At 40.0% G+C, this 12,246-nt stretch overlaps 1 pseudogene; it reads right to left on the reverse strand.

Annotated features, from left to right (window-relative positions):
• Positions 1 to 205: 205 nt before the first annotated feature.
• The window catches only part of LOC114620551, a 44,607-nt pseudogene continuing 32,566 nt past the window's right edge, over positions 206 to 12,246 (reverse strand).

The following is a 12,246-nucleotide window of genomic DNA, read 5'->3' on the forward strand; positions in this document are numbered from 1 at the left end:
AGGAGATACTTCAAGCACCAAAGGGTCTCATAGCAGGGGAATAATTTATAATAGTTCTAGATTTGCTCAATCTAGGCATGTAGCTCATAAATATAGTAACTGGATTGTGTATTTTTATATGGACGTTTTGGAGTAGGAAATTAGTGCAACAATAACATATATGGTTTTCACTACAATATACAGATTAAAAACAGAAGTTGGAACCTCATCTGAAATGCACACACTTGCCTGTTCCATTGGAGATTTCATTTACTGGACAGAGGGTGCAATCAAAACAACATAGAGCCTTTCCATCCTGAAGAGATTTCCTGAATCCAAGTCCACAACTTTCACTGTGTACAGACATGGGAGTCTGACAAAATAAGAGATATGAAGATTTGTAAGAATTCATCTAGTAACTGAATTTGATTAGGCTATTAGATTTTTTATGAAACCTACACAGTTAACTGATGGATTATATATAAACACTCTAATAGGATATATACATAGTACACATAAAAATATATATGCAAACACATGTAATGTTTAGCATTGTGAATACACATTGAATTATGTGTTAAATATTGGTAATGATAAATGTACAAAGAAAATATTTGAATGTGGGAAATGATTTGTAAATGTAGCAGTGAAGGTATCTTTTAACTATGGAGAAGCATATGGCTAAGTAAAATTCAGTGTTGACTCACCTGTCCCAGTCCTGTATGCCACTCTATACATTCCTCAGACAATAACAGCTGTTGACCAGGTGGAAAATATGGAAGAAAACATTTCTAGTTTTACTTTATATCAAAGACCTTGTGGGAAATTCCAGAAGTTCAGAATGTCATATTCTACATACAAACTTTCCGAAGGATTCAATGTTACTAGGTCTCCACTGGGATTCATGAATTGAATGGTCTTTAGTATGTAGTTCAACTAAGAGAGTTGCATGATTTGTGATAGGCATGGTCATTGTTAAGATAAAAAATGAAATTACACCATTTTGTTAATTTCATCAATTTTTACTTCAAAATAAATCATAATTACATGTATAAAACAAAAACAATACTAACAATGAAATAACATCATAATCCACATAATGTGTGAATAGACTATTCAGTTAAATACAAAGTTGTTAATCAGTCTACTAGATTTTACCACTGATCAACAAAACTTTTGATTTTAATTTCAATTATTATTTTGACAATTTCTTCATCACCTAGGCATAAAGATTCAGTTGACAACCTGTGTGGTATAATTTGGACTCTGAGCACATCTATGAGAGACTTTCTAACATGATTTAATTAACACATGAAATACACCCTGATTTTAAGCATGCTCTTTTCCTGAGCAGGACCAGGACCAAATATATTGAAGTAAGCCATCTGAGCAATAGCATATTAATTGCTCCCAGCTGTTAGTGGATGTTAATGTGGAGAGCTGCTTCAAATCTCCATCACTTTGAGTTCTTCCTTGTGAAGATATTCAAACTGGTATTATGAGTAAAATAAACCCTTTCTCACAGAAGTGGATTTTGTGCACACAATTTATTATACCAAGTGTAAATAAAACTAAAACAGAGTATATATTAGACATAGTTTTCTTCAATGTATTAGGATTACTTTATTTGGTGGCACAATACACTATGTAGTGTCTTGCTTTGTCAGTTTATGCTTTTTCATATTTATGAACTTCCTGCAAAGAGATTCCAGTTGAGGGCCTTTGAATAGTAGAATACTGTTTGCCTCTTTCACTCAAATCTTTTCCCTATATTTTCAAGTTACTTCTAGTCTATGATGTTTTCATCTTAATTATGATTTTCCCAGGTCTAGAATTTTCTTTTGAGCATTAAAGGAGTCTACAAAGCTTCTCTTTTGAAAAACGAACTCCAAGGTACCTGTTGAAAGCATTTTGATGCTATTTTTAAGTTACCCTGGTAACACAGGTACAGAATCCATAGGAAAAGCCATTACCTTAAAGGGAGGAAACTTTTTTCTTCCTCGATTTTTCATTTCTGGTTTGTCTACTTTATGTATAAGCATCTTGTGAAGGGTGTGGGCAACAGTGTAAACAGCATTATATACATGGTAACTGGCATCACTTACTGCCATGTCAATGTGATACCAACGTCAAAGTTCCAAGGAACCTCTAGAAGAACATTGTTTTAAAGATTTACAGGAAGCATTAGCTATTCTGCAATCAAAGTAAATCTCCCACAACCTTGCAAGGAAAATGTCATCTGGGTATTTGGAAGGGCTCACTGTCTTTACAACTCTTTAAAAGTAGAAATCTCTCCATGGTGTTGTGAAAATATGAGAGTTCCATGGAATGAGTCAAGAATGAAATGTCTCATAGCACTGATGACTTCCCATTTTGAAGTAGTGACCCACATTCTTCATGGAAATATATGTTCCCATATTTTAAAGAGCACACCTAAAGAAGAGTCAGTGTTACCATAAATGATAACAACTTCTACTGAGTTCCTCACAATTGGGCTATCATAGACATCAGATTCTCTTATACTGAACCAATGCTCATCAGTGATCATTTCCATAAAAGCTACACAAACTCCATTTCTTTCCATCTTTGGTATCAACTCTGAGACGAGGAGAATGCCATTCTCATCATCTGAGATGACCATCCCAACTCAATTCCACCTGAAATGTGTAATTAATGAGACCATGCCTAAGGCCAGAGAAGAGACTTTGGAGGCCATCTGACACACAATTCGAACCTTCCCTGGATCATTCATATTTAGTTCAAAAGTTCCAAAGATGAGCTGAAAAATAGAGAACAGGAATTGACATGAGTTTCCATCATAGAGTTTCCAGAAATTATAGAATCAATGAGTATAAAACAGTAACCTAAATTCATAGAAAGTAAAATTTATATTTAGAGCAAACTCTAATATTGAAGACGAGTTCAGAAAATTATTTGAAATATTCACACATATTATAAATACTTGTGAAGGTATCCTGCAATTCTTATATTTGTCAAACAAAAAATTGTAGATTGCCAACAGTCTCAGAACATATAGCTCATGTACTTTAAAATACTGCTTTTTTTTATTGGTTGTTTCTATGAATGTGCATGCAAACATGAGAAGGGAAAAAGTGTGTATTGGGTGTCTTTGCTTTCATCCACTTATTCTTGAGGCAGAATCTTTTTCCAACCCTGGCATTCACACTCACTTTTGGTATTTTATGCTGTTATGGGGACATAAGTGGTGCTGACATCTAAATTTCTGTCATCTTGATTTCACAGAATGTATTCTTGACTCCTGGACCATAATCAAGCCCAAAATATTATATTTTGAATCATACACAGGCAAAGTCTTCTTCATTTATATTTTTTCTTGGTATTCAAATATCATAAATTGAGGATGCTTTAATTATTCCCATCCTTATAATCTCACCTGTGGATGTTTATGTAGTCTCAGCAGTATCACAATTATGGAAGAAATTTCCCGTGTTGTTTCTGTGATTACAGCCACAAGTTTTTCCTCACTTTTACAGTTGTAGTTTGGCAAAGGTTTGAACTTCCCTGTGAGCCAAAGTAGGAAACTTTTCATTGTCTCCTCTTCACTTTGCCCAGCATTGTAAATACTGTATCCCAGAGATATGTTAGCTAAAATGAGGGCATTCGTATTGATCTCCTTGATGGCAAATTTCAAAGCTACCACAAATTGGTAGTTGTTGGTACTGATCCTGTGTAGAGGACATAAAACATGCTATAGAACAATTTTCCATCACCATTGATTTCAAACTGAATATAATAACTGTCATTCACTGAGCAAAAGCTTCCCCACACAGGTTCCATGTTAGAACTGTACCTTGCTATACCAAACAGTTACAACAGAAGTTTTTTGTGGGCATTACTAGGTTTGTTTGTGGTCATGTTTAACTGTTCATACAGAGTTTACAGTCTTTTTAAAAATTTGGTCACTTTCTTCATCTATTTACTTTATGTGGACCAAGTAAGAAGACTGTCTCCTAATAATGAAGCAGGCAGCCAATGAAAAGTGGTCTCATGCTTTTAACTTTGAATGCCTATCTTTCATAAAAGTGAAAAAAATATTTTATGAGGTTCTGATAAGAGTGACTGTTGTCCTCTGGATTGGCAGAGTGAATCAAGAATTTCTAAAGGGCCATGATGAAGGACAGAGAGAAACTGAACTATATGTTCTTGTCCGATTTCCACTTTGCATGGCCTGTGTGAGGTTGAAGCCAAGTATACTAGAGTAAAACTTGCAGTTCCTTGTCTCACCATACTTCCTATGTTGTGGCTATTAGTCAGGAAGCACTAATGGTTCTGAGATTTTCTGTGTTCTCTTGCCAATATTATCAGAACTAGCTCTGTGCTGACATTAGATATTTTCCCCCTGTAGATATTATACAGAATGCTGTATTTCTTCATAAATTTTCAGGCCATAACTCACAACTATTATTTACTCATAATTGAGATTATGCACTGTGAGACTGCATAAGGGTATTCTGGGTCATGGTTGGGCAGTTGCCTAGGACTCTGAGACTCTGTGTGAGAACCAGCAGTTCAGTGCACACCCAGAACTCAGGGTCCTAAAAAGCAGTCTAGTCTCCATAGAATTACATTGTTCAGTCATGTAGGCCAGACAGCCCCTCCCAAAGTGCACAGGTAGAGGGTGTGACTAGAGGCTTCAGGCCCTAGGGATTTGCATACTAATGAAGGCCAGAGGGTGGAGCAAATTAAGCATGCCTCCCCAGATCCTCCCCAGATCCTCCCCCAATGTTCCCCCTTTCTCCCTCCCTATTTAACTTGGGACTGGCCTGAGTTTTATGGGGGTACTTCCAGATCCATCTACCATCCACCATGACAATAAAATCTTTTGAAACCAAGGACTTCCTTATGTCATTCGGACATGCCACCGCCAAAGCCTCCAGGCCTCAGGAACCTTAGACCTCCTTGAGTATGTGGGACACGGTGCATCGTGGAAGCTTCCCGGACTCCACTGCTGCAGCCTTTCTAATTTTTCCCCACATTTTGGCACTCAAGGTGGGGCACAGACACTCAAGGATTTCAAGAACCGGGCTGCCCCAGTCTGCTACAGAATGCAGCCGAGCTTCCCACCCTGCTTATCCGATGCTGTGAGGAATGGACTCAGTGAAGATTCTGTGCTTCTCCCATGCTGACTCTTCTCAGCCATAAGGACTCACATCTTCAAGCAAGCTAGCCAGGCCACTGACTAAGCAAGCAACCAAATCTTCTAAGCAAGTAACCAAATCTCTCCCGCGGGTGCTGCCAGGGCCTCTTTCTTCTTCCCCCCTCATTTTTCTTGGCTGTGGGTTGTCTGGTCATGCACCCACATCTCCCCATCTTGGTCCTTCGGAGGCCTCTCAGTGGTCTGAGAGCCCAAGGACTTGAGACCAGTCAGTCCCCGGCCATCTTCTGGCCCAGGGATCTCCAATCCAAGAGCTCTGCACCCCCGCAGAACCAGAGTGAGAATTCCCCATGCAGGGCGGGGCCCCACTGTGCTAGTCCAGTGTTGTAGGGAATAAACTCAGCCAAGATCCTGTGTGCTCCTGCCATGCTGAGCTACAATCCCATCCTACCACATCTTGGCAGACACATGAACCCACAACACAACAGAGACTCATGCTCGTGATTGCCCATGCATGGGCCTACATCGTTCTCTACAGGTGGTAGAGGATTCAGCCAAAGCCAGCTCCAAGAATACCCCCTTGCTGGCACCTACGAAGACCCTCTCCATGGAACCATGAGTAACTCCAGCCTAGTCCCCAAGACTAGGCAGGTCTCTCTCTTTCTCTCTCCACATATTTCAGGCCAGCATTTTCTCTCTGACTCTTAGCTACCACTAGCTCCTGCCTAGCTCAAAAGACTAGGTCCATCTCTCTCTCCCTCTCTTCCATGAGTTCTGCAGTTCAAGGGCAAGATGGCAGAAGCTCCCTAGCCTCCACTTTTCCCATCCCCCAGCTCCACAGAGAGGTCTCCTTCACAGCTAACAGCTGTTTCAAGCCACAGCACCTGCTATGACTCTTGTTCTAAGACTCTTTTCCTTGGTTGAGAGATTCCCCTTTCATTTTGAGCTCTCAGGAGTGCCTACTTCAGTCTTTCAGGAGCTGCCTGCTATCATAGCTTTCTTTCTTCCCACGAGTTCTCCAACTTAACAAGATGGTGGCAATTCCCTAATCTCTGCTCTCTACCACTCCGCCAGGGGTCAGCTTTTCAAGCTCTGCCTGCTAGCTTCTCAGTATCACTGGCTCTAAACTCTAGCCCCCAGTGATTTTCCCCCAGGGGTCAGTCTTTCACAGGCTACCTGCTAACCTAGTGTAGACGTCCTCCACTCCTCCGCCATTTGCTGCCTTCTGGTTACAGCCCAGCCAGCTTGTCTGAAGCAACAGGGCTGGCTCCCTGCTTGCTCCCTTCCCTCCTTTACCTCCTAGGTCATTTGCACCCAGCTACAGCCCAGCTGGCTTGCCTGAAAGCAGAGGGTCTGAGACTTTGTCTGCTCCCTTCGCCCCTGTGTACCTCACAGTTTCTTTCTTGCAACTAAAGACTCTGGGCTGAGCCTGGAGAAACTGCACACTGCCTGCCAGCTCCCAGGAGCTGCCAGCTATAAGCCAGCTTCCACATGTCTCCCCACCATGGCTCAGTTTTACACAGCCTTTTACTCCTTCTGACTCTCCTATCAAACACCTATGTTTCTTGCTTTGAACTTTTCTTCAAGGTTGGCCTTCTTTTTCTCCTCTACATCTAGGATTCCTAAGAAAAACAAATGGGGAATGCCTTGGCCTCTCTGCTAGAGCAGTCACCACATGGAAGAGCAAGCCCCTCCCCTACTAATTCTAAATCCACCATTAACCTTTTCTCCGCAACAGGAATGCCTGCAACAATGTCCATGCTTTCTCGGCATTAATGCCTTTTCCCCCAACAGGAACACCTAAAACAAAACTGTTTGTGCTTTTCAACCCAAGATTTTTTGCTTTTTGTTTAAATGTCTCCTTTTCTCTCTAACACCCATGATATATTTGCCACATTTTTTTTTCAATTTTTAAGACTTCTTAAAGGTTCAAAAGTCATCTAATCTACTTCTACAGGTTAAATCAAAATGCTGATCACCGTTTCTCAGCTCTTAAGTAACAACTAGTTTCCTTTTACAGACAAACTGCTGCTGACATAATTAACATGATGTTTTTCTTCCTCAGCAATCAAAAACAGACTCAAAGGTGCCTTCAAAGACTAAAATTTCCTCAAACACCTTTGTCTTTCTAGGATCTCAAGGGCACACCATGACGTGCCTGATCCCAAATAGCTTAATGCTTACTACACACCCTTTGCAGACAACCCCCTACCTGGGTGCTGCTTCCCTGTTGTGATTATTCTACAGGTGCTCCCACAAGTCCTGCAGAGACAATGCCACCTCCTGGAACCTGCCTAGGATGCCATGCTATCTTCTTGCAGCCACACCGCCTGACTGCACACTCCAGAGTCATGCTGAGATCCAGAGACACACACTGAACTCCAGACACACGCCAAGATCCAGAGACACTGATTCCTACAGATTCAGACCTTCCAGCTACAAATGAACTCTTTTGCCAAAGTCAAATAGCTAAAATTACATGTTAGTGAGGAAAACATAATGTCTATCTAAATTAGTCAGATGTTATTACACTCAAACTGTACCACCTCAAACTGTAATCAATTGATTCAATGATCCCTTACCTTCTCAACACCCCCTGAACTCCCCTTATCCTATGACTTAATTGTGCTAACTCCTCTGGCCTATATAGTGCTTTCTTTTGGTTTCCTCATCCAAAATTTTCACCACAGATGACACAGTGACACCCCTTTTTTAAAAAAGTAAAAGGGAAGAGATGTGGGACTTCGTACGGGTATTCTGGGTCATGGTTGGGCAGTTTCCTAGAACCCTGAGACTCTGTGTGAGAACCAGCAGGAGTTCAGTGCACACCCAGAACTCAGGGTCCTGAAAAGCAGTCTAGTCTCCATAGTGTTACATTGTTCAGTCATGTAGGCCAGACAGCCCCTCCCAAAGTGCACAGGTAAAGGGTGTGACTAGAGGCCTCAGGCCCTAGGGATTTACATACTAATGAAGGCCAGAGGGTGGAACAAATTAAGCATGCCTCCCCAGGTCCTCCCCAGATCCTCCCGCAATGCTCCCCCTTTCTCCCTCCCTATTTAACTCGGGACTGGCCTGAGTTTTATGGGGGTACTTCCAGATCCATCTACCATCCGCCATGACAATAAACCCTTTTGGAACCAAAGACTTCCTCATGTTATTGGGGCCTGCCACCGCTAAAGCCTCCAGGCCTTGGGAACCTTAGACCTCCTTGAGTATAGGGACCTGGCTCAGTGTGGAAGCCTTACGGACTCCACCACTGCAGGCTTTCTAATTTTTTCCCACAATGCACTATGTATTTAATTACATCATAATCATAATTTCATATACTTATAGACATGCTTGTGTTATATCAATATATGTTTATGTGTTTTTCAGGATCCAGATTGAACTAGAGCTTTCATATATAGCTATAAGTGTGCATATCTATGTATTTTTGTGTGTGTATGTGTGTCATGTGTTTACATATTTGTGGAGTATAAATATGTATGTAGTGTACATTGTATGTATTGTTACACATGTATGCATTTTGTTTGTATAAATATGCCTATGTTTGTGTATGTGTGTGTTTTATACCAAGATGTATGAAACACATAGGTCAGAGGACCATACAGGATGTATTCTTTTATCAGTTCCATGGAGACAAGAGTTCCCCCATGAACTTGAACCTCAGATGACTATCTAGAAATTACTTGGTCACTTGTCTTTGCCAAGAAACATTGGGATTACAGACCTGTATAGCCATATCCTGTTTTAATGTGACCATTATAGGTTATAACTAAGGTATTCATCATCCTTGTATCATAATGCTGTTCACCACAGAGCTATCTGCTCAACCTCAGGACAAGGTACTTTTTTTTTTTTTAGATTCTTGGTTAGTAATTTTATTTACACATCTTTCATTTATTTATTTATTTTATTAGATATTTTCTTTTATATTTCAAATGTTATCCCCTTTCCCCTTTACAGAAGTGTCCCTTTGAAACCCCATATCCCATCTCCACTCCCCTTGCTTCAATGAGGGTGCTTCCACATCTACCCACCTATTCCCACCTCCCCACCCTGGCCTTCTCATATGCATTTATCCTTCAAAAGACCAAGGACCTCTCCTCCCATTGATGCCCAACAAGGTCATCCTCTGCTACATATGTGGCATGTGTTCTTCCATGTGTACTTTTTGATTGGTAGTTTAGACCCCAGCAACACTGGGGATTATGGTTCATTGATATTTTAGTTTTTCCTATGGGATGCAAACCTCTTCAGTTCCTTTAGTCCTTTTTCTAACCCCTCCTTTGGGGACCTCCAATGGTTGACTGTGAGCATACAACTCTGTATTTGTCAGGCTCTGGCAGATTCTCTTAGGAGACAGCTATATCAAGATCCTTTCAGCAAGCACTTATTGGTATCCTCAAATAGTGTCTGGGTTGGTGTCTATATATGTGATGGATCCCCAGGTCAGGTAGTACTTGAACAGCCTTTCCTTCAGTCTCTTTTCCACATGTTGTCTCCAAATTTCTTCCCATGAGTATTTTGTTCTCCCTTCTAAGAAAGACTAAGTCATCTACATGTTGGTCTTCCTTCTTCTTGAGATTCATGTGGTCTGTAAATTGTATCTTGGATATTCTTAGCTTTTGGGTTAGTATCCACTTATCAGTGAGTGCATACCATGTATGTTTTTTTGTGACTGGGTTACCTCACTCAGGAAGATAAATTCTAGTTCCATCCATTTGCCTAAGAATTTCATGAAGTCATTGTTTATAATAGATGAGTAGTACTCCATTGTGTAAATGTGCCAGATTTTCTGTATCCATTCCTCTGTTGAAGGACATCTTAATTTTTTTGAGCTTCTGGGTATTATGAAAAAGGCTGTTATAAACATAGTGGAGCATATGTCCCTGTTATACATTTGAGCATCTTTTGGGTATACGCCCAGGAGATTCTACCTCAGACCTGTCAGAATGGCAAAGATTAAAAATTCAAGTGACAGCAGATGCTGGTGATGATGTGAAGAAAGAGGAACATGCCTCCATTGTTGGTGCTATTGCAAGCTGGTACAAGCACTCTCAAAATCAGTCAGGCAGTTCATGAGAAAATTGGGAATAGTACTACCTGAGGAACCAACTATACCACTCCTGGGTTGAAGCCTACTTGATCATGATGGATGATTGTTTCATGTGTTCTTTGATTCAATTTGTAAGAATTTCATTGAAAAAAAAAGAATTTCATTGAGTATTTTTGCATCAATATTCATAAAGAATATGGTTCTGAAATTTCCTTTATTTGTTGGGTCTTTGTGTGGTTTAGGTATAAATGTAATTGTGGCTACATAGAATGAATTGGGTAGTATATCTTTTTTTTCTATTATGTGCAACAGTTTGAAGAATATTTGCATTAGGTATGCCTTGCAGGCTTGATAGAATTGTCCAAAGTAGTTTTTCTTCATTTGTTTGGTTGGTTTATTTTGGGAGACTTTTAAGGACTGCTTCTATTTCCTTAGTGGTTATGAGACTGTTTAGATGATTTATCTGATGCTGATTTAACTTTGGGAGCTGGTATCTGCCTAGAAAATTGGCCATTTCAGCCAAAGTTTCCAATTTTGTTGAGTATAGGCTTTTGTAGTAGGATCTGATGGTTTTTTGAATTTAATCAATCTTTTTAACAGTGATCTTAGAATAAAGTTTATGTCCTTTTTGTGAGTTCTGGATCACAAATTCTTTGCACTAAACACGACTGAACAGCCCAGAAATTTTCCACATGGACCTAGTGTCCTTTTCTTTCTGAAAAATTATATCCTTGAAAGTGCATGACTTACTGAGTGAAATTTCTCTGGAAACAAGGAAGCTTCAGTGATCCTCCTATTTCTGTGCTGGAGGTTCAGGTGCATATCCAGCCACACCAATATTTCACATGGGAGTTTGGATTCAGAACACCCATCCTCATGCTTGCTGGACAGGTGTTTTTAATTACGAATCCAGATACCCAATTCCCTTTTAGTGTTGCTACGCTTATATTTTGCCAAGCACATGAAACCACACTTTTAGTTTGCTAAAAAATAATCTCTAGTACAGTTTAAGTTAGTTTTACTTTTATGTCCCCAGAACGAGGTATGTAACTTTCCCATATGCTATTTAATGTTTCTGTGTTTTGTGCCTCCTCATGGGATAAATCCCAAGTTATTTGCCTCATCACTAGCCATCCATTCAGTTGGTGCCTGCTCTGTTTTTGTCCCTGCATTTTTTGGGGGTCATAAGATTTTTGTGGAAAATTTGAATGGTGGGGTGTTGTCCCCATCCCTCTATTTGAAACCCTGTATAACTACTGGAGGTGATCTATTCAGATTCTATAAATCCACTGTTGGAATTTTCTGCCAAGGTAACCAATAATGTGTCCTGGAAACCTCCCCTTTTTCATGTCTCCCAATCACCTGGCAGTTGCATATTTCCATGTTCCTGGTCCTCTGGGCTACTTTCTCCTATCTGATCCAGCTTCATGGATTCTTCTGTCCCTCCCCTCTTCCAGCCTGATCAACTCCTTTGCCACCCATGACTATTTTCCTTTTTCTAAGTGAAATTCAAGCATCCTCACATTGATCCTTATTGTATTTTTAACAACTTACCATCTGTCAATTTTAGGAAAATTTTCCATGTGCCAATGCAATTGAGGCTATTTCCCAATTTCATTTCTATTAGTCTGTGAATCTGTTTTTATGTTGAGGTGTTTGTTCCACTTGAACTTTTTTTATGTAGGGTGGTAAATATGGATCAATTTGCATTTTCCACATGCAGATCACCAGTGAGAATAGCATTATTTGTTAATGATGCTTTCCTTTGTCCAAAGTATAGTTTTTGGCTTCTTTGTCAATGATCACATGTCTCTAGATGTATTGGTTTATCCTGGGTGTGATTCCATTCAGTTGATTGACCTGTCTTTCTCCATACCAATACCATGTGGTGCTTATCTTTTTTTTTTTTTTTTTTTTCTGGAGTACAGCTTGTAGTCATGTGTTTTTTTTTCTCCAGAAGATTTTTTTTTACTGTCATGGCTTATTTTGGATATCCTGTTTCTTTTTCTTAGTTTCTCCCTCTCTCTCCCCTCTCCCTCCCTCCCTCTCTCTCTCTCTCTCTCTCTTTTTC

The sequence above is a fragment of the Grammomys surdaster genome, unplaced genomic scaffold (genome assembly GCF_004785775.1).
Source record: "Grammomys surdaster isolate TR1022 unplaced genomic scaffold, NIH_TR_1.0 169, whole genome shotgun sequence".
Taxonomy (NCBI): domain Eukaryota; kingdom Metazoa; phylum Chordata; class Mammalia; order Rodentia; family Muridae; genus Grammomys; species Grammomys surdaster.